The following is a 24263-nucleotide window of genomic DNA, read 5'->3' on the forward strand; positions in this document are numbered from 1 at the left end:
CTGTTGGTAAGGGTATAACAGAATGGAGGTTTTGCACACTCTTCATGTGAATATAAATTGGTATCACCATTTGAAAACATTATGGAGACTTCAAGAAATTATTCATAATTCTAATATACAGCAGTTTTGTCTATGGTTACATTACCAAGAAAATGAAGGCAACACTTTGAAGAGCCATGTGCACCTTCACTTCCATTTTTATATTATTTTTTGAAACCAAGAAATGGAAATAGACTGTCCTGATTGATTGCTGAACCAATAAAAATATATTACATATATGTATATATATATACATTTATGTATAAACACATATGTATATTATATGCATATCACTGGAATATTATTCAGACAAAATGAGAGAAATTCTGTGATATTACAATGTTTGAAATCTAACAAATTTGTTCTCCCAATAAGAGAGATAATTGTGGTTATCATGGTTAAGGGGATGGTGAGGTATTTCTCAATGTAAACTTCAAGTCATAGGATGAATGAGTTTTGGGAATCTGTGTACAGAATGACTAAAGCTATAGATTCTATTTGAATACATTTATCTTTAAGAATACTAGAAAAGTTAGTTTCCTCCTTTATTAAAAGTGTAATATAGTTGATACTTGCTTCCATTATTCTTTGAATTATCTTATGGCTTTTTTCTGGGAGCTTGATGATGGATATGATTTTATATGAGACCATCAATTATTCTTCAGAAAAGTAATTCTAGAGTTTTGATACACCAAGTAAACTAGTTTTGCCATATCTAATTCAGGAAAGCATGTACTTTCTCTAAAATAAGTTTTAAAAATTATAATGAGACATTAAATTTGTTTCAATCTACATTGTAAAATATCAGGAAAGAGAGTAGAAACATATAACTGTAACACTGGATCCTAAGTATGTTGGATAAAGTAGAAAGATATTAGTTTAATTTACCTCTCTCTATATATCCCTCATTTTCAAAACCAGATATTTTCAGAAATAATGAATGTGTTTGCTGAATTTTAATATGCTTGGAAGCTAAATTCAGAACCAAAATCACTCAATATTAACTCTTCTCGCCAGAAATACCATTAAAATGTTTAGCTTACAAAAATAATTTAAGGAAACATAAGTCATCAAGCATGTTTCCTATGTTTTCAAAAATGCCTCAATATGAAGAATACAAATTTTACTAGCGGAAACAATCATACATAATTATGACACCTTCTTAAAGGAAAATACATCTTTATGAATCAATGCAACACTCATTTATTGAATATCTGCTGGATGTCACAATGTGCTTTACTAATGAATCATAAGAGAATTAGAAGTTCTTTCAGAGAAATCTGTTTCTTGTTGTTGCTGTTGCTATTTGTTTTCCTTTAATTTTTCCTGTCAGTCCTGGGTCTTGAAGTCAAGGTCTTGGCTTTGGCCCTGAACGAATTTTGTTCAAAGCTATCAAGCTACCATTTAAACCACAGCTTTGCTTCCAGGTTTTGTATTTGTTTTTTTTTTTTTTTTTTTTTTTTGAGTAATTAGTTGGAGATAAAAGGCCCATGAACTTTCGTCCCGTCTGGCTTCAAATCCTGATCCTCAGATCTTAGCCCCAGGGAAAATGAAGAATGCAGGCATGAGTTACTGGCAGCCAGCCGTTATTATTTTTTCACATAACAGTTGTCCATCCTAGTTTGAATGGCTTTTCAGTAATTCATGCTATTAAAACGCTGTGAATTTTTTCCTCTCATATTTGTAATAATAAACACATGCTTCTTTTGGTATATTGATGAAGTAATGGCTTTAATACAAGTTATGTACAATGGATATACAACACTGTTTCAAGGTGTTTATTGTTTTCATAAATTTCTATCATATCATTTCATGGTGAACTGTATAAATTTTTCTAACTATAAACCATCCTTGTTAATAAAGTGCCTGAATTATTTAACAAGTTGGACAAAGAATTAGCCAAGGAGGGGCCAGCTGATCAACTTTTTAAATTATTAAACATAAGGGTCCTTGTGCAAAAATCAAATTTTATTTTACTCAGTTTAGGCATTAATAATACATAATACAAAAAAGCCACACCCAATTCTTTTCTTCTAAATACGGTGTCTGTTTCAATAAATAAGATCTGTGGTTTGATGCCGAGAGCTCTTTTGTTTGGTTATTATGTTACTATTTGATTGTTCCTTCTTCTTATTTAAATATTTAATGAAAGGTTTTATGAATCTTGTGTCCTTAGGCTTTGAAGCAAAGGGCATAATTTAAAGCATCTAATAAGTAAATAAATGTCAGAATACTGAAATATCATAGGATATGCAAAATATATTAAAAGTGGTTTTAATAATAGAACAACAGATTGTACTTTTCTCTTGAGATGATGAAGTATACAAAATGAGATTGTACTATATTTTAAAGACAAGACTAAGAAATTCTTATTGCATACTTATGTCCTTAGTTGTTTCTCAAAAATAACCGAAGCATTATAAAAATTGTCCCACTAGATATTTAAATAATTTACTAAATGACTATTTAATAGATACTAATGAGACTGAATACATTGAAAATTTTAGTAATAGTCAAAATTGTTTGATGTTATAAACATGAAGTGTTTGTGCTAATGTTTAGAAATCTGTCAATACTGAGTTAGTTTTTTAATTTAATTTCTGCACACATATTGGTATGAACTCTGAACCTCACATTTTATGCTTTCTTGCTCAAGAATGATACTTTAACCCTTGAGCCATACCTTCAGTCTAGAATTTTGTTGGTTAACTGGAGATAATGTTTCTCATGCTTTTGCTACCTGGACAAAGTTAGGTCACTATCCTCTGTAGCTCAGCCTATTAGTAGCTGTGTTACATTTATTTTAACCCACTAATTAGTTGTAGTATGTCAAATTTTCTCTTTAAATTACCCAAATCTTATCTCCTTTCCTACACTAAAAAAGATTATAGGGGGCTGAGAATGTGGCTCAGTGGTAGAGCACTTGCCTTGCATGCCTGAGGCCCTGGGTTCAATTCCTCAGCACCACATAAGCAAAAAAGAAAAAAGACGGAAGTGGCGCTGTAGTTCAAGTGGTAGAGTACGAACCTTGAGCTGAAGAGCTGAGGGACAGCGCCCAGGCCAAGAGTTCAGGCCCCATGACCGGAACCCCCCCCCAAAAAAAAAGATTATAGGAATTTTTAGAATCCAAATTAAGCTTAATTTTACATTTTGTAAATGAAAGGCATAAAAATTTCTGTTTGCTCATTTGTTAGGAAATGGAAAGACTTGGAAAAAATTATATTAAGTGAAGTTAGCCAGCCACAAAGAAACATAGGCCACATGGTTTCCCTTATTTGCAGCTACTTGTATATGTCTGAGTCAAGCAGAAAAGGTCAGATAACTTAATGTTAGGTGAAATGAACCCCAAGATAAATATTCAAATGTTTTTTTTCCTTTCATGCGATTGTTTCTAACATATTTATAATATAATTTTTATGTTGCTTTGTATGTCCCTCCCACATGGTATATCCCCTGCTTTCACTGTATTTGATGTTGGTATAATTTGTGGAGGGGAAGAGAAAAGACAAATTCTTTAAATAGGGATACAGATGGACCCATTGCAACAATGAGACATACAAGTTGTTATGTCGAAAAACAAACTTTACAACTTTGGCTGGGGTGGAGGTGGCAGGAGAGGGAAGGGAGACTTGGGGGAGATTTCGGGGAGTGGGGGAGGGAGATGGGAAGGGATAGGAAGGGGAAACAAAGGAAGAGGCAACAATGCTTGATAGGAAATGTACTCATTATCTTGCCCATGTAAATGTAACTCCTCTGTACAGTATTTTCATAATAAAAAAATTGTTTGATTCCGTCCTTCTTTCTCAGAAAAATTGAGGTAACTCAGTTTTACAAAGGGTTTTAATTGATTGGTTGGCTATGTGGTTATTTATTCTAATTTTTTTCCTTTAGACTTATGTGGCACCACGCACATATTCTAGGTTTTTCAAGATTTGCATTGAGGTTTGAGTGCTCCACTATAGTATCTTGTTTATATTTTTTACTCTAGAGTTGTACAAAGAATAAATATAGCAGCAAAATTGTTCCTTTGTACCTAAGAAGGTTAAGAAAGGTGGGCTTCAGTGACTCAAACTGATTATCCTAGCTACTCAGGAGGCTGAGACCTAAGGATCTCGGTTCAAAGCCAGCCTGGACAGGTAAGACTGTGAGACTCTTATCTCCAATTACCTACCAGAAAACCAGAAGTGCACTGTGGCTCAAGTGGTAGAGCATTAGCCTCGAGCTGAAGAGCTTAGGGACAGTGTCTAGGCCCAGAGTACAAGCCCCATGAAAGACCAAAAAAAAAAAATGGTTACTGTACTGTATGTGTAGCCAGGACCCATCAAATTACAGATGATGCATTAAACTTTTGGAAAACTTTCTCCTTATGCATAATGATAATGAATGTTATTTCTGGTGTGCAAGTCTACCCTTAAGTAATTCTGGCTTGGCCATGAGAAGTAAATCTTGGATGAAAATACAGATTTCTCCCAGGCATAGTCCTTGTATGTATGGCTACATTTATGAGAGTTGAGTATTGTGTAGATAAAGAATGCTTAATACAGTAACTGGTAAGCACTCAGGATATGTAAAATTTTATTATGGAAACTTTGATAGTCAAAATACAGAAATCAAGATGCATTACACATTAGGAATTAAACTACAAAATGTGAATGTTTTATTTTATTTCCCCAATGACACTCAAACTACAGTCAACATGAAAAGACAACATTATAATTGAATGATTATAAAAAATATATTATATTATAAACAATAATAAAAATATTAAGAAGACAGAAAATCACAGGTTTTGGTATTCTGCATACCTACCTGTTTTAAGTACAACAACAAAAAATTAAGCGTAACAGATACAATATGTTTTATTATTTTTAGTGGTATAGCAACAATTTCAATATAAATAAAAATATACTCCAAACATAATCTAAATAGATATAGTTAGAATTGGTTTTAAAGCCTAAGAGAAATAAGTATACTATTATAGAATGTAGTAAAGGAGAAAAGATATTGAAGTTGACAGAAAATGTTTGCATAGACTATTAAACATTTTTATTGTCAGGACTTTTGAATCTGGCTGGTATTATATTCTGTGAGAAATCAACTTTGCTTTCTCATGTAAACTAATTTTCAATACAGATATCCATATATCATGTTACTATCACTGTGAAGAAATCAGATTATTTTCTATCAAAAGCTAAACCAAAGCATAAGATGGTGACTTGCTTTTCACTTGGTCCTAAAGATGTGAAAGCTATATAAAACCTAAATATTGAAAATCTATTCAAGTTGAAAAAAGTAGAAGTTACCAGTCCATATTATCTGCTAGCATAATTATATTATTTGTAATAAATACATTACTAATGTCAAAAACTCAATCTCACTCAATTGCGTTTATACTGAAGAATGATAGCTAGCTATCATTGAATATATTTAGGATTGTGAACGACAAATAAGACTATTAACATATCCAAAGAGAAATATGACTTTTGGGCTTGCTACAGCAATGCTTATGTAAATGGAGGAAAGATTTTGGACTTAAATAGGTTGAGAAAGAAGACAATAGTGTCTCATTCTTGACTTCTGAATTAACATACACTTAAGAGAATGAAGGCAAAGAATGTCAAAAAGGTCCTGACTAGATGGTTGGTAGCAATTGGAGTGGGGAAGAGTAACAGGAGAGGGTATAGGAGGGTGAATATGGTTAGAATATTTTAAGTACCTATGTGAAATGGAAAAATAAAGAAGTAAGTTAGGGAAGGGGGAGCAGCACAGAAAGACAATGATGCTTGTGATGAGTCAGATCAAGGTATACTATCTACATATATGGTCTTGTCAAAAGGAAATCCCTTCTATAACTAATTGATATTAACAAAAATTGGGGAACAGAAAACATCTCAATTAGCAAATATCGGCATGCCAATGATAGTGGTTTTATTGTTATCTCTAGTGAATCGTACAAGACTAAAGCTCGGCCAAGTTATTTAACAAAGAGTTTTACAAATACACTGTGGTTAAAGCATAGTCAATTATTTTTTGGCCAGTTCTGGGCTTGATCTCTGCCTGGCACTGTCCTTGATCTTCTTTTGTTCAAGGCTAGCACTCTACCATTTAAACCACAACATCACTTCTGAATTTTTCCGTTTATGTGGTACTGAGGAATCAAACCCAGGGCTTCATGCATGCTAGGCAATTCCTCTACCACTAAGCCACATTCACAGCACCAATGACCGCCTTTTTTTATAACATTTTTTACCACACGTTCTGACAGTTTTATGTGACCTTGTTGCTACACGTGAAGATAGCATGGTAAATCATTTGATTGGGATGAAGGTTCGTGTGCAAAAATAAAAGAGCTATATTAGCATGTTGAGGGATAAAATTTAAAAGAGGTACCTACGATAAATATAGTTGTGCTGATAGCTTTAGTGTGGTCTTGTTTGTGATCATGGGGGTAAAAGCCCAAAAGTGTGCTTGCTGGGTCATAGGGGAGCTCTATGTGGAGTCTTTTGAGGGAACTCCATACTGCTTTCCAAAGTGACTGAACAAGATTACACTCCCATCAACAATGCAGTAAGGTTCCCTTCTGTCCACATCCCCTCCAGCATCTGTTGTTATTAGAGTTCTTGATTATAGCCATTCTAACTGGGGTGAAATGGTATCCTAATGTTGTTTTGATTTGCATTGCTTTTATGGCTAGGGAGGTTGAGCATTTCTTCATGTGTCTGTTGTCCATCCTTCTTTCTTCTTCAGAGAAGTTTCTCTTTAAGTCGTTAGCCCTCTTATTTATTGGGCAGTTGTTTCTTTGAAAATTTGTTGTTGGGGGATTTAATTTTTTGAGTTCCAAGTATATTTTAGATAAGAGACCCTTGTATGTTGTATGGCTAGTGAAGATCTTCTACCAATCCATGAGCTTTCTATTAATCTTGTTAGCTATGTCCTTTGCCATGCAGAAGCTCTGCGATTTTATGCAATCCCATTTGTCCAACCTTTCTTTGATTTGTTGTGTTTCTGGTTCTCTATTAAGAAAATTTCAGCCTGTGCCAAGGAGACCTAGGATTTCTCCTTTTCCATCCTGTAACGTTTTCAGAATGTCTGGTTTGACTCCGAGGTCTTTGATCCATTTGGAGTTGATTCTCTTGGAGTGTGATATATAAGGATCTAACTTTAGTTTTCTACAAGTAGTTAACCACCAGCACAACTATATTTATTGCAGATTTATTTACCATAACTAAGATATTGAACCAACCCAGATGCCCCTCAGTAGATGAATGGATCAAGAAAATGTGGTATATATACACAATGCAATTCTATGCTTCCATCAGAAAGAATGACATTGCCCCATTTGTTAGGAAATGGAAAGACGGAAAAAATTATATTAGTGAAGTAAGCCAGGCCCAAAGAAACATAGACCCCATGGTTTTCCTTATTTGCAATAACCAGTGTTTGTCTTGAGTCAAGCAGAAAATGGCAGAAAAGTTCATCTTAAGGAAATAAACCCCAAGATAAGTAGTCAAATGATTTTTTTTCTTTCTTGCGATTGTATCTAACATATTTATAAAATGATTTCTTTGTAGCTTTGTATGTCCGTCCCCCATGGTATAACCCCTGGTTTGACTGTATTTGATGTTGGTATAATTTGTAGAGGGGAAGGGAAAAAACAAATCGTATAAATAGGGATAAAGGTGCACCCATTGCAACAATGCATCATTATGTAGAAAAATGAACTTTACAACTTTGGTGGGGGTCAGAGGGTCGGGTAGGGAGGGCAAGGTGGGGTGTAGGAAGGGTTGGGAAGGGGGAACAAAGGAGGAGGCAACAATACTTGATAAGAAATGTATTCGTTATCTTGCATGTAATTGTAACCCCTCTGTACAGTATTTTCTTAATAAAAAATTAATTATAATTAAAAAATTAAAAAAGAGGTACCTACAAAGCTAAACAATGTGATTCACACATTCACATTCCAAATATAAAGACACAACACTGGACATGTGCATGTATTGTAGTACCCAGATTCTTGGAGGCCCCCGTAGATCACTAGAGACCTTGGACAATGCAAGTGGCAAAGAGTCGTTTATTAACGAACTCGCAAGCATGGACCTCATGCACACCGTTGTAGGGGTGTTTACAAGAGGCCCTGAACACAGGGTTACAGCACTTTTTATACATTTTAAGGTAGGGGCAGGGCGCCGGTAAACACTCACAGCAAACCACTACGCCACGCGGGAAATTTTGTAACACTGTTTGTAAAATGATTTGCGTGGGGTGACTCAAGGGGGATGGTTGCTTTGGATGATAAGGGTTAGGGGGAATTCCCGTAGTTACAGGCTTGCGATTGATTGACATTTGGCCTAGTTTGCTGGTCCTGCCAGATGGTCATTATCTCGGGGTCCAGTTCCCAGAGGAGGATCCGGAATATGTGTTAGCCATTGTTCCGGACTCTGGGAATGTGTGGGCCCGAGGTCAGCAGTTAGTTATCTATCATGGCGGTTACATTCTTTAGAGTTTGTTGACACGGACCTATCTTTATACTTTAGCATTAGCAAAAGCAACTTACAGAAGTGAAGTCAACAGTTAGTGACTACAAAATGGTGAATATAATTTTTAGTTCTTCAGTTCTTCATTCCTCCCTTGTCTAGAGCATCAGGGACCAATCATGGTCCCCTAATTGGCACAATCTTTTATATTTACAGTTTGGTATTGGGATCTCAGAACTAATAGATGGACTGCGCTGATCTTTTTCTTTTACAAAGGACACCAGTCTGTTGAGTATACAAGATCCAATTGTGACAAAATTAACAGTACCAAAGGCCCTTACATTTTTTTCTTCCACCAGTCCTGACTGTATATCACAGCTAATTTAATACCAGCTATTTTCATAAGCTGCAATTTCAAGACATACTCATACCATTTGCTACATACTTATACTTGTTGAGGTTTGTCTTCTTTTCTTCTTTTTCAAATATTTAAAGACAATCCTTACTTTTCATATCCTTTCTTATCCAGAGGATACCAATTTTCCCCCAATTCCTTTCCCAAGGCTTTCTTTACCACCCTCCTCTTCTTTTCAGTTAAGAGTAAGGCTGGGGTCTCATTTACTACCTCCATTGATTACACACTCAGGTTATTACCATACCACAGCCAAACCAGGCTGTGACTATAGAGTGGATTTCCAGTCACTATGCACTGAAGTGCCTAAGGTAAGGAAGCCAGTGATATCCTTGTCCCCAATATCTACTGTGGGAATAGAGAGGGTTTTTGGATATCACTCAAAAGAATGTCCCACAGATCTTAGTTTTAGTAGCTTTTAACCAGGATGCAGTATCAAGTGATGGAACCAGGCAGGAATTCAGTCTACTTTTACCACAGTGGAGGTGGTCTGGGTAATGACATAGATTTCCTCCAGGTGACTGTGAGGCTGTCTTCAAACTCTACCCATTAGGATATGCAGCAACAGCAGCAGCAGCAGGATCTCCCAGTGGCTCCAAGGGACTGTCACACCTCATGCTGCACTGTAAATTCCTACACAGACTGGTTTAGGATACATTGCATAGGCTTGACAGGCTTTGATCCTGCTGGTATTTAAGACCTTTAAACTATAGACCAGGACAATTTACCAAGATTACAACATTTTTATTAACCAGATATTTTTGTAAACAGACACAGAAGGCTTATTCTTGTAACCATCTCCTACAGATGCAGTCTCCACACTTGCACATCTGTTAACATTATTTTTTATGCTTTTTTCAAAAAAAAATAATTTTATCTATTTTGTCTCGTTTTTCTCAAACTGACTCTGGACTCTTGATCTTAACAGGGGGTTGATGGGCGAAGGTCCATCTTCTGTAACTTCTTCAAGCTGACTTCAGGGGCGTTGATCCTACCTAGCCAGGAACCTATAACCCTAGCCTATTTTACAAAGAGGCTATCAGGGTTAGATGTCATTAAGAACAATATTTTAACTTTTGACAACTGCACAGACCTTTTTTCCGGATACAGCAGTGTAGCTTGTTTAGCACTCTGGTTTGCAAAACCATCTTTCTAGATGGCTTAGGAATGTGATCTCTAATGATCCCAACAATGCCTAAGTTATCTTTGCAGGCCTCTAGACAGATATCAGTAGAAATACACTCTCAGGCTTACAAACTTTTTCTGAGCAGATGAATTTCACGTAGCTGGTGTCATCTCACTAGTTACTGCCAATTAGAGCTTTTGGCACATAAAGGGGTTGAGATTTAAACTATTCCCCACATTTTGTAACATTAGTTTTTACTATCACAGAGGACTGACAAGTTCTTGTTCCTTACAAGGTAGTCATTAGGCATGCTTACAAACTATCTTTCCATGACCTCCCGGCTCTGACCAGTTTTGAAGGGCCACACACAAATGACTCTAGGATCTGACATTTCTGCCATCCAAGCAGTGGCTTACTGCCTCTGGATGCTCCTCCATTGCTTTTGTCCCAGGAGTGTCCTCTCCACATTGGGATAAATGCCTCATTGGCATTTCCCTTTAGCTGGTCGCTGGACTTGAACTCGGGGCCTGAGCGCTGTCCTTCAGCTCTACAGCTCAAAGGCTAGCACTCTGCCATTTTGAGTCCCAAAGCATCTCTGCTTGCTCTTTCAGCACTCTGCTGGCTGAGTAGAGGTGACAGTCTCACAGGGATCTTTTTCTGCCTGGGCTGGCTTCGAACCAGTTTCAGATCAATGAGTCTTACAAAAGGCCATCTTACTCCAATTAAAAGCAGAAGGTGGTCAACATAGAAGTAGCTTTTAAGCATGTGCTTACCAGAAACTTATTAAAAGTCAAAGTTACATCTAACAAACTTGTAAGAATCCTCTGTGCTTTGCTCTGGGCTTTGCTGGAAACTGTTAAAAAAAACAAAAAAACCTATAAGAGCAATCTAGAATAGCAATTCTTTCGGTAATCCTAATTTTTTCTTTGTGCACTTTGAGACAAATGTTAAAAACAATTTTACTTTTAAACTTTATTTCCAAAAATCCATTCCTAATTTTTAAGCTTCTTATTAATCTCCTTTACTATTTTATACTTTAGTTTTCATTTGCATTTTGAAAAGATCCCTTGAAATCTCGAAGCCAAGTGTCACTCATTGCCTCTTGGCTGCTTGTTTTAAAACAGATACACATTAAAAATCCTGAACTCAAATGACAATTTTTTCCTTAATGCAAAAATTACAATCACCATAACTGTACCAAAAAGCTAAACTTAACACCTTTATAACTTTTAAAAACATCCTAATTGTAGAACATAATTGAAAGCAATCACATTATACAAATAAACTTTTTAACTCTCTTTTTAAGTCCAAGGGACAGTTTTAGCAATACTACAGATCATCACATCACTAATTTTAACCATAATATTTCCAGTGTCTCTCTACAGGGAAAAGGGACAGAACAAAGATGGGCCACTTGGCTCCTCCTATGGAATGGGCACGTACCCAATCTGACTCCTTAGGGTTAGATGAACTGCGTTTGTGCCAGCTTGCCCTCTTTCACCATGCATGGACTCCTCCAGGGCCTGTCCCACCATGCATGACCAGCTGAACTGCACTTCTGCCTGTTCACCCCTCACCCCCAAAGATAGGTCTTTTGTTGGCTTCTATGTTTTTCCATTTTCTTATCTCTTGGTTCTTGAATGAAATACACAGTTTTAGACAGACAGAAGAGGTAACATCTTTGACAGTGTTAAATTAACCTTTACATTTAAATTTCTAATATTTATCCCCAAATTTTAGCCAAGGGAACTGAATCCCAAACTGCCAATGCATTTTTGTTAAGCTAGATAACTTGCTTACACTATAAACAGTCTTATGCATTCTCAAATACCAGATTTTCTATTTTTCAAGGTAAAGAATCCTTAAAAAGTCATTTAAAACACTATGAAGATTCTTTAAAATTTTGTTAATGTCCAAACCTCATAACCTTTTACATTTTAAATTTAAACTCACACAATTGTTACAGCATGCTGACAATTCTTATCTTTGAACATGTTTACAAACACATACAAAATACTTATACAGATCTTAAAACATGCATAAATCAAAATCAGTTGTACGTACACTTTCTAAAGTTTTTAAACAAAAAATTAAGACACTATTTCTTTTAAACTAGGTACCTTTGTTGGGCTTCATTTTCCCAGAGCTTGCTTATTTAGCAAGGCAATTCACTAATCAATCTTTTGAATCCCTTCTGTTGGAGGAGGGCTGGGAAAGGGGTCACCTGAAACTAAACTGGCCTGATTTTTTTTTTACCAAATTTTACCAAGAGCATTTTACAAATTGTTAAGCTGTCTGGAGCAGCTGAAAGTCCAGACCAGGCTCACTGCTATCTACAAAACTGCCTCTCCTCCAGCAGCTTCCACTGGAAGAAGGTGCAGCCTGAGGCTTGTCCATGCCCCACCTCTTGGCTGCTATAAGACATGGGGGGATTTAGCAGGTCTGTGACCAAGCCCAGTGCGAGGCTGGAACTTTTATTCCACCAGAGATGTTCAAATAAATAACAAAAACAGATAAACACAAAAACCAAGGATCCACATTTAAAACTGGTACCAATTCTAAAACAGGACAAGACAAGAACTGAAGGCTGAGTTGGGGACTAATGGGACCCAGTTTATACGTACCAGAACTCTATACTGCTCCCACTCAGCAAGCTGAATCCAGAGTCTGCTGAGTGAGCCTGCCACATTCACCCAGAACTTCCCCACCTCAGAAAACATAAAACAAACACACACAGTGACATAAACAAGACACACAAGTGGCTACAAAGACAAAATCAGGTCTCAGTGAATGGGGTGACATCTCACCACTTACCAGGGGACTCAAAACCCCTCTACTCATTCCAGAGAATTTTTCTTTTTAGATTCTTCTGAGATTTCCAATTATACTCAAATTATACCCCCTCTCTTTAACCTCTTTGAAATGACCAAGCAGGAGGTTGAGAGGAGTAAGTTTGCTTTGTCCTTGCCCCATCTCTGCATCAAGGAGTGTCCAAATTAGTAAAACCGAGATGAGAAAGAAAAAGAAGTAAATTAAAATTACACACACACACACTGTGTATGGGGATTTGTAATGTACGTGTACTTGGTCATGCTTTCTTGGAGGAGGGGGGGTGATCCGGTCCACCGGCCCCAGGGCTGCATGCCTAAGATTCAAATTAGAGTTAACAGAAGACATATATGCACACTCAAGACAGACAGCAAGCGCATCAGACTGCTGGTCAGAAAGTTTGCCCAGAAGGGCTTCCAACCAGAGAGAATCGGCCAATCATGGGGACTCGAACCCCCTCTACCCGATCTTGAGGACAGCCCCACCCAGGGTTCCAGGGGACGTCCCCCACTGGCCCCTCTGGCAGTCTTATAGCGCGTCCCCCAAGACTCTCCACCAACCCCAAGACCACACCTGCAGGCTTTCACCAATTCCCGAAATATGAAAGTGGCGCCACCAAAACTCATCGATTTGTTCCTGAGACGACTCACTATGCCGGTGTCTGGATAGTCTGCAATAGAGGGCTTCCCAGTCAATGTACCAAATGTAGTACCCAGAATCTTGGAGCCCCCTGTAGACCACCAGAGACCTTGGATAATGCAAGCGACAAGGAGTCGTTTATTAACGAACTCGCGAGCACGGACCTCATGCACACCGTTGTAGGGGTGTTAACAAGAGGCCCTGAACACAGGGTTACAGCACTTTTTATACATTTTAAGGTAGGGGCAAGGCCCCGGTAGAGATTCACAAATCACTATGCCACTCGGGAAATTTTGTAATACTCTTTGTAAAATGATTGGCGCGAGGTGACTCAAGGGGGATGGTTGGCCTAGTTTGCTGGTCCTGCCAGATGGTCGTTATCTCAGGGTCCAGTTCCCGGAGGAGGATACGGAATATGTGTTAGCCTTTGTTCTGGACTCTGGGAATGTCTGGGACCGAGGTCAGTAGTTAGTTATCTATCATGGCGGTTACATTCTTTAGAGTTTGTTGACACAGACCTATCTTTACACTTTAACATTAGCAAAAGCAAGTTACAGAAGCGAAGTCAGCAGTTAGTGACTGCAAAATGGTGAATATAATTTTTTTTCAGGGTAGTGTTCTCCCTACAGGGGGATTTTTTTTTAATGTTTTTTCATTAGGTCTTGATAACAAAGTCCTCCCCTTGAAGAAAAGGTGCTGGATTAGTGGACAGAGACTATGGCTTTCACCTTCCTTAGATTTAACATAGTAGCAGATAAACAGAGACACTAAATAAATGCTTCTTGATACCAGTTCCATTTTGTGTTGCTTATGTTAAACCTAACTCACTTTATGAATCTCAGTTTGGAAGGAAACCATCTTGCAGGGTACTTCAAGTGCAGAAAACCTTATAGGCAAATCAACAATATCAGGCTAGGTTCTCAAACAGAAGTTGAGGTTGAAGCACAGGCACTTCACCAGCTGGGCCATTTAGAGATGAGGCAGAAGATCTTGCTGGGATACCAACCTGGCCCATGTCCTTCTCAACCCTAGTATCTGGTTCCCATCTGTTTCTTAAGCTAAACCTGCACAGAGGTACCCTTTGAAGAAAATATCTTTGCAATTGAACTATAGACTTGGGTTATTTGCCAATTACCATGTAAGAAAGAGTGGCCTCATCCTGAAAAAAACTGGCAAGGATCACCTTAAGTAGGGGACCCAAGATACACCCAGGCAATGAGACATCAGAAACTGATATGAGGTACTGAGTTTTCTCATTCAGTCATAAAATTAGGCATAAACAAACAAACAAACAAACTAATATCAGCCTAGCTGGGTCTCAGTGGCTCACCCATGGAACCCTAGCCACTCAGGAGGCTCAGATCTGAGGTTATTGCTCAAAAGCCAGCCCAGAGAGGAAATTCTGTGACATTCTTATCTCCAGTGAACACCAGAAAACTGGAAGTGGTGTTTTAGCTCCAAGTGGTAGAATGATAGACTAGAACTAGCTCAAGGATAGCAACCAGGCCCTAAGTTCAAGCCCCAGGACCAACCAAAATAAAAAAAAACACTCACCTAAGTCATACTGGGAGGCTTCCCACAAGATCAGTAGCTGCCCTTTCCAAAAGTGTCAAGCTCATGCTAAAGAAAAGATAGTGGAAATGTCACAGACTGGAGGAGGCAGAGGAGGTCTGACAGATCAAGGGAAAGCAGGATCGGATCCTGAATGGAGCCTGAGTGGGGGTGCCAGTTCTGAGACTTCAACTCAAGGCCTGGGCACTGTCCCTTAGCTTTTTTGCTTAAGGCTGGCACTCTACCACTTGAGCCACAGCTTTACTTCAGGCTTTTTGATGGTTTTATGGAGAGAAGAGACTCACAGACTTTTCTGCCTAGGCTAGCTTTGAAACTCAGTCCTAAGATCTCAACTTGGTGAAGAGTTAGGATTACAAGCATGACCCAACAGCGCCAGCTCTATTTTCTGTTTTATCTTACAATAAAAATAAAAAGATTGTGTCTAAAATACATATAGGGAGGGAGCAAGGGAAAGCTCTGCTTCTACTATTGACTCTAGCCGTTTTTGTCTTGTGCTACAGCTGCAGGGCAGGGCACATGGTCAGCGTGTGGTTCAGGCACAGGCTCAGCCTGCCTAAAACACGGAGGTAAAAATGAGGTGTACCTAGTACTGGCAATAGTTAGTGGTCTTGTTTGGCCTTCTAGTGTAGAGAACAGAAGGAAGTAAAATGAGGAAATAATAGTTGAGGGCACAGTATGTATATCACATTATGCCATGACAACATATTTGTTCTTAACCTGTAGGCAAAAGAGAAAAGGTACATGCTTCTTATCAAGGATTAATATCACCTCAGCAGTCACTTCTCATTCCTCTTTACAAACAAATCCTGATTTTGTCCCATCATTCAAAACTGTTGGTTTCTGTGTTTACATAAGATGTCTGGTGCTGCAATAGCCAACTTGTGATGATGAACTTTAGCTGGGGAGAATATACCCAATATGGTCAATTCAAAAGATAGTAGGAATATAAATATAAGAAGACATACTGGGTGCCGGTGGCTCATGCCTGTAATCCTAGCTACTCAGGAGGCTAAGATTTGAGAATCACGGTTCAAAGCCAGCCCGGGGAAGGAAAAACCTGTGAAACTCTTATCTCCAGTAAACCACCAGATTACCAGAAGTGACACTGTGGCTCAAGTGGTAGAGTGCTAGCCTTCAGCTGAGTTGCTAAGGGACATTGCCCAGGCCCAGAGTTCAAGCCCCATGACCGACAAAAAAGAAAAAGGAAAAAAAAAGAAGACAGTACTGAGCCATTGAATTAATGAATTCTACAGTTACCCTTGTGCCATGTTTATTATTATGTGAAATAATAAATCTTCCTATCACTGAAATGAGTTGGGCCTTCTATTAATTATACCTAAAAGCAGCCAAAATTATACATGAGTTCTAAAGGAAAATAAAAGGCATCTAGAAGTAATATGAGAAGGAAAATATAGGTGAAAAATAAAAATAAAAACTAAAATACATTAGGTGCATAGGGCCCTAAAAAATTCTTCCAGGTCGGCAGAAACTCGCCTGGAGTTTCAGAAGCTAGCTCCAATTTACATGTAATCATCTAAGTCTATCTGTTATCAAGTTCTTAGAGGCAGTGATCTCTGGGAAGAGGAAGAAAAATGAAAGGGAAATAAAATTGAACAACTGTCTGTGGAGAAACCAGCTGTACATGATCAATTTCCTTCCATGGAATCTCTATTTATCTGAAGGGAATTTCTTCATCAGAAGAAGGTATATGAGGAGGAGACAGGGCAGGGCAGCTTAGAGATGGACAGTGACTCATCTGGGATGGAATCAAGAGCTAGCATGTGGCAGACACTGAGCCCAAAGCTGAGCCTGACTCTGAATCCAGAACCTTCCCAATGCACTGTCATGCCAGAAATGAAAGCCAAGCTGCAAAGCCACCAAGAGCTGCTGCTAAGCAATTCTGAACACAAGCTGGTATTTCTGCTATTAATAATAATGAACAGTGAGAGCAGGGTGGCCACTGTCCTCTGTTCCTCCCCAAATGGCCATCACCTGAGAGAAAGTACCCACATTCACCTATGTGTCTTACCAGAAACTCCAGGTATAGTGGAGCAGAGCACTTGAAAGCAGGAGCCCAAGAAGTAAAGCAGATGACCTGCATCCAAATCCAAGAAATGTAACTCACTGAATTGTCTCTGTGGCCAGGCCTGAACTTTTCCAGCCAGTCCCTTAGACTCTAGCCTGAGGACAGTATCTATTAGGATGAGATCATATAAAACATGGATGAAGGCCCCATCTGACTGCTACTGCCATTAAGAACAGTATTGTAGGATGGGTGCCAGTGGCTCATGCCTATAATCGTAATCAGGAGGCTGAGATCTGAGGACCTCACTTTGAAGCTAGCCTAAGCAGGAAAGTCAATGAGGCTCCTTATCTCCAATAAGGCAAAAAAAAAGCCAAAAGTAGAGCTGTGACTCATGTAGCAGAGTGCTAACCTTGAGCAAAAAGCTGAGGGACAACTTCTGGGGTGGGGGTGGAGGGAAGACTTACAACAAGGCCCTCTAGGACAGGTACTCTCGCTTTTGCACATTTCCTTCAGAGCACTGTAGAGCTCCACCTTACTGACTTGCCTCTCCCTATTTTAACACAGGATATTCACTTGGCAAGTTTTCCAGGGCTACCTGGCTATCTTGTAGCCTCCACAGCAAAGAAGCTTTTTCTCTGGGATTTAACCAAGGTGCCAATACTGTCTGTGATTGGCTAACTGTGCACATTCCAGAATCAAGGATACCTGGGTCCATCTGGCTTGGCAATCTACTGTTGTGGCTTACAGCATATTGTTCAACACCTCTGTTTTCTTGTAATAGTTCTTACTCATGGGTCATAACGGTCACAATAAAACAACTAATAGGGTTACTTGTATACACACACACACCATGCACACTGCAAAAGTACTACAAAGGAAACAAGGCAACTCAACAGGGAGCTTCAGGACTCAACATCTACCACATCCTAAGTATTTCCTGCTTCTTAAGTAACTATTAATATTATTCCTATTTTGGCGCCTTTACTGGAGAGTGAACTCAGAGCTGGGGCACCGAGCCCCACTCAGCTGGGGACTGACCTATCCCTTAGCTTTATCTGCTCGAGGCTAGTGCTCTACCATTTGAGCCACACCTTCTGTTTTGGCTTTTTGAGGTTAATTGGAGATAAAGACCGTCCCAGACTTTTCTTTCCAGGCTGGCTTCAAACCAGGACCCTCAGATCTCAGACTCCTGAATTGCTAGGATTGCAGTTCTGAGCCACCCGCACCTGGCTGCAATGTTTTTTTTCTTTTACCTTGAATGTTTTTTATATCTCTTAGATATGGAGATCAGTAACCTCTGCTGCCCTCATTTTTCTTAGCTGTATTTTCTTTTTCTTAGCTCCTTCCTTAAACGATTACTTTTTATTTATTTATTTTTTATTTATTGTTTATGTTTTGTCAGTCATGGGGCTTGAACTCTGGGCTTGGGTGCTATCCCCCAGCTCTTCAGCTCAATGCGAGTGCTCTACCTCACCACTTCCGGTTTTCTAGTGGTTTATTGCAGATAAGAGTCTCACTAACTTTCCTGCCCAGGCTGGCTTTGAACCAGATCTCAGCTTCCTGAGTAGCTAGAATTACAGGTGTGAGCCACCAGCACCTGGCCCTAAAATGATTTTTGTAGGAACTTCATTCCTTATCTGGTAAGAGGAACAATAATTTCACCTACTAATAAGTAGGTTGTCACAGATAGCAGTCTGAGTATGAGGCCTGGCATATAATATCTGCTTACTGAAACAGGCATGTCCTGCAAGGGCAGAAAGAGAGGGGGCCAATGAATGGGACTCCAGGCGTACAAGGCATCTCTTCCCTGATCACACTAAGAGCTCCCTGAGGACAGGGATAGAATCCTCAGATTTATTACCCTACATGGACAATAGGCTGATTCTATACATGACTGATGTCATAGAGACCTTAGTACCCAGGACTGATGTCACAGAGACCTTAGCACCCAGGGTAGCTCCTCTGTGCCAGGACAGGAAGGAAGGAAGAGGACAGGGTGCCTCATAGACCGGCAGCTCTTGAAGTAGCTCACCAGGTGACAAAATGAAGACAAGAGTGTAATGAGGAGACCATCACATCATCTGGAAGCTTTTCCCACCAGAGGTTAAGACTCCAAATATCAGCTCTGACTTTTACCAATCTTGAGATTGCTCCTCATGAGCCTCAGTTTCCTCATCTGTACAAGGTGGAAAATTATTGTCTTGATCAAATACGAGGACAGGGGAGCCCTTGTTCCACAGAAAGGGAGAGATTTTTTTTCTGAAGGTAAAAACTAACCTCCTAGCCAGCTACTAGTGTTTCACACCTGAAATCCTAGCTACTCAGGAGGCTGAGATCTGAGGATTATGGTTTTCAAAAAGCTCAGAAAGAAAGGTAAGTCCTTGAGTCACATAACTCCAAATAACCACCAAAAAGACAGATGTGGAGCTAGGACTAAAGTGGTAGAACACTAGCCTTGAGGGAAAACAAACAAATGAAATCAAACAAAAAATCTCCTGGCATTGCATGTAAGACCTAGGCCTGCATTCAAGCCATACGACCAGCAAGAAGGATAAAAAAAAAATAAAAAAAAAAACCTCTCCTCAAACAAGAACACAACCTAAGAGGCTTTCAGCTGAACGCAACTAAAATAAAAATGGGAGAGCCAATTGTTTCCTGAGGATGACTATTTATGAGGCCAATTTCATTTTCAAGTGATAAAAAAAAAAAAAATGAGTCCCCAAAGCAGCCTACGTACAGCCTAGAGTCCAGAGGAACACACCCAACCTGAACATTGATTAACTCTGATTAAGTGCCACAGACACTTGTGGCACTTAATCAGAGCCATAATCAGAGCGATAATCCAAATAATGATCAAGATAAAGTGTGGCAGAGGGGAGGAGAGAGATGTAGGTGGAAAGGAATAGCTCTTGTTTTTGTTTTTTTTTTCCTCAAGAAAAACTTCTGCCTGGAATAGATTAATTCTATCTACATATTAATGTGGATTACTAATTAATGACTTGAAAATGCTTTCAACACAAAATGCTAAGCAAATGCTTAAAAATAACGAGTCTCTGGATATGTCTCCAAAAGAAATATGCTAGCTTCCTTAATTTTTTCTCCCTTTTATAACATTTAAAATGTTATGGTTTGAAGGAAATGGAAGGGAACTATAGAAATTCACTTAAAGCACAAAATCAGGAAATTGGAAAACCTTGTCAGGTAATTAACTTCCTTGGAGCCCCTATGAACACTCTCACTGCACATTCCCCAGTGCACTAAGAGCACTGTTTTACACATCTGAGCTGCAGTTCATTCTTCGGATGCTTTAGCACAGATCATGTCTTGTTTGTCTTCATAGCCCTGCACACAACACTGTACCAGGTGCACAGCAAAGAGCCAATAATGTGTTACATCACCAGGCCTTCTCAAAAGAGATGGGCATACCTAGATACTCAGGAAGCTGAGATCTGATGATAGCAGTTCAAATCCAGGGCTGGGAAGGTCGCTCAGTGGTAGAGTTCTTGCCTTGCATGCCTGAGGCCCTGGGTTCGATTCCTCAGCATCACATAAGCAAAAAGAAAAAAGCTGGAAGTGGCGCTGTGGCTCAAGTGGTAGAGTGCTAGCCTTGAACTGAAGAGCTAAGGGACAGCGAACAGGCCCAGAGTTCAGGCCCCATGACCGGCCCCCCCCCCCCAAAAAAAAAAGAAGTTCAAATCCAGCACAAACAGAAACATCAATGAGGCCCTTATCTCTTATGAATCAGCAAAACCCCTAAATGGAGGTATAGCTTAAGTGGTACAGCACCAGCCTTGAATGAAAAAGCTAAGGGACAGCACCCAGGCACTGAGTTCAAGCTCTAGTACTGGCACAGAAAAAGACAAATGGGGGATAGGGGGGGAGTAAAGTTTAAAAAAGGATGAAAAAAAGAGATTCTTGACATTGGAGAACTATGAAGGCCCATGGACTAGGTGATCAAAGTCAAAATGACCATAAAAATACATCAACTTTGTGCTAAGAATAGCATATACTTCTCTAGTTTTCTTCTCCCAAACCCATGAACTTCCATCTAAAATTGAAAACACACGAGATGAATCCCTACAGATTCTAAGGCATGTCTGACTAGGGCTCCTCAAAACCATCCAAGCTGCCCCCAAACAAGGGCAGTGTCAGAAGCTGTTACAGCCAAGATGAGCCCAAGGTGCCATAGCAACTCAATGTGAAGAGGTTTCCTGGAAGGATTTCAAAGAAGTAGAAACAAGCCTGAGAAGACCAGAGCCCAGCTAAAGTCTCACAGACAGAGCAGGAACCCCAACCTTCCCTCAGATACTCTTGATGAAGACATTCTCACTGACAAGGCCTATGTGAATTTGTCATTGAAATGCAAATCCTCCTTCTCTTGAACACAAGTCCTGTATAATTTGGCACTGAAGCACCTCATGGACCACAGAGCACCATGTAGCAAGAGTCAAAACTGAGGCCCAAAGTTGGAACCAATGTCTTTCCAATTTCTAGTTTAGGATCTGGTGCTCTAGTGAGGTTGATGCTTCCACACTGGCCAGATCCAAAACTCTCCTTGCTATCCTGGACACACCAAGAACCAGTTTAGGACTCTTGAATAAATTTCTGTCAAATCCCAGCTTCTGGTCTTTGCTAGCATTGTGGCTGGTGTGATGCAAGGACATATGTGTAGAAAGTGGTTTGGTATTTAGCTACATGTCCTTTTGCCATGGGTCACTATGCCAGGGCTACACAGAAAGTCCATCCCTGGCAGGGTAAAGATTCAGACATAAACAAACAGCTTCCAAGGGGCTGGGAAGGTAGCTCAGTGGTAGAGTGCTTGCCTCACATGTATGAGGCCCTTGGTTCAATTCCTCAGCATCACATAAACAGAAAAAGCTATAAGCGGCACAAGTGGTAGAGTGCTGGCCTTCAGCTGATGAGTTAAGGGACAGCGCCCAGGCCCAGAGTTCAAGCATCAAGACCAGAAAAAAATAAAAAAACAAGCAACAACAAAAACAGCTAACTAGGGTGTGTGGAAAAGGCAAAGTTCTGCCAGGCTGGCGAGATGGCTACACTTCCCCTGTGCGGGCCCCATCCATCAGCCTCCCTGAGGGATCTCATTTTCCAGCTCCTTGTAGGGCACATTTTCTAAATATGAACCTGTTTCTGATATGAGAATCAAAGTGCTCCAACTGCAAGATCATAAATACTCAAAAGCGACTGCTAATAGCAGTGGCAGTTTGCAAAATGCCAATTGGATCAAGAAATGGATGTCATAAATGACATTCCTTGCTCTCCCATAATCACAGAGGTATTGTGCAGGGTTTTGGGGGTTTTTTATTTTTTGTTTTCTGGTGGTTTTCTTTTTCTTTCTTTTTAATTGATGAGATCTTCTTTTAAGTAGGTTCACAGGGGCTCCCTGAGATTTCAGGTAGAACCTTGAAAATTACTTAAAAGAAGCCTACAATTCAAGCATACAAACAAGTCAAAAATATACTTAATTAGTCAGTCGCCAGTAGCTCATACCTGTAATCCTAGCTACTTAGGAGGCTGAGATCTGAGAATCATGGTTCAAAGCCAGCCCAGGCAGGAAAGTCCGTGAGATACTTATCTCCAATAAACCACTAGAAAACCGGAAGTGGTGCTGTGGCTCAAGCACTCATCTTCAAAGGAAGATTTGAGGGATAGTGCCCAGGCCCAGAGTTCAAGCCCCACGACCACCACCACCACCACCACTACCAAATATATATATATGTATGTATGTATATATGCTTAATGGCCAGATGCTAGTGGTTCATACCTATAATCCTAGCTACTCAGGAGACTAAGATCTGAGAATTACAGTTCATAGCCAACCCAGGCAGGAAAATCTATGAGACTCTTACATCTAACTAGAAAGAAATGTAGAAAGTGGAGGTGCAGCTTTAGTGGTAGAGCACCAGCCCTGCATGAAAAAAGGTAAGTTTACCATTCTTGTACACATGAAAACATTCAGGTCCCAGGCCACTCAGCTATAGAAGGACAAACTGGGAGATGTGAATACAAGCTAACTTTAGAACTCAGGGCTTGGCTCTCACCCTGCTATACTCCCAGTCAAAGCAGACTAAAGAAAGATGGAGGACCTCAATAAAACCATCCCTATGGCCATGTATTGTGGCACTCAGGAAGTAGAGGCAAGAAGAATACTAAGATTATGAAGCAAACATGGGCTACATAGACGGATCCTGTCTTTGTAAAACAATCCTTGTGCACAGGAGAAGCCTAAGGACTTTGGGAACCTGTCATTATTATCTCAATGAACAAAAGGATAAATTTTAGAAAATAGTCAAGATCCCTATATGAAACTGTGGACACAGAGGCCTAGCTTTGCCATAAACCATCTTTCTGGCCTTCATTCCTTTATCATTTAAATGGCCCAAATACCACCTTCTGGTTGTTAAGACAACTTTGGTGAGATCCCTTATGTGAAAAGTTCTTTGATAACCTCAAAATGCTGTATAAATTGTGTTATTAATGAGAATCCTTAAAAATTGTCTGGGTCAAGTTGCTAAAATGCATTCTCTCAAGTCCCATTTACAAGGGCAGAAAAGAGGTGAAAAGAGATGAAAATAGCTTTCCTAAAGTTCCAACACTGAGAAGGAATGTTATATACATGGCAGGAAATCTGGAGTGTCATTTGCTCTTCCTGCTTTCCAGTCCATCTTGTTCACCACTGTATTCACATGCAAATACACACACATCTCTTCAGCAAAGGTGCTGGGCAAGTAATTGCTAGGTCTCAGAAGGAGGACACTAGCACTTCTAGGCTCACTACAACATTACTGTGACCTTTGTCCCAGAGGAGAACTTCCAGCACTAGGAACACAACTCCTCCCTTACAGATAACATTGGGGAAAGCAGAGGGTCAGCAGCCCAGTACTGCCAACAGTCTAAGGAAATAACTCCAAGTTCCTCATACTTTCAGAATCCTACACACTAGACCATTTCCCTTAGTCCCAATCTCCTCTATTTTCTGACATTCAGTAACATTGTGGAAGAATAAGTTACAGAATCCTAGAATCAGGGCTCATAGGAACTCATATCCTAAAGACTGCCTACTCTAACTCCTCCCATCTGGCACTCCAACTTCCTCCAGTTTCAACTTTGAATTCTTCGAAGGATGGG

This window comes from Dipodomys spectabilis, unplaced genomic scaffold (genome assembly GCF_019054845.1).
Source record: "Dipodomys spectabilis isolate Male_0828 unplaced genomic scaffold, ASM1905484v1 ptg000131l, whole genome shotgun sequence".
In the NCBI taxonomy this organism is placed as follows: domain Eukaryota; kingdom Metazoa; phylum Chordata; class Mammalia; order Rodentia; family Heteromyidae; genus Dipodomys; species Dipodomys spectabilis.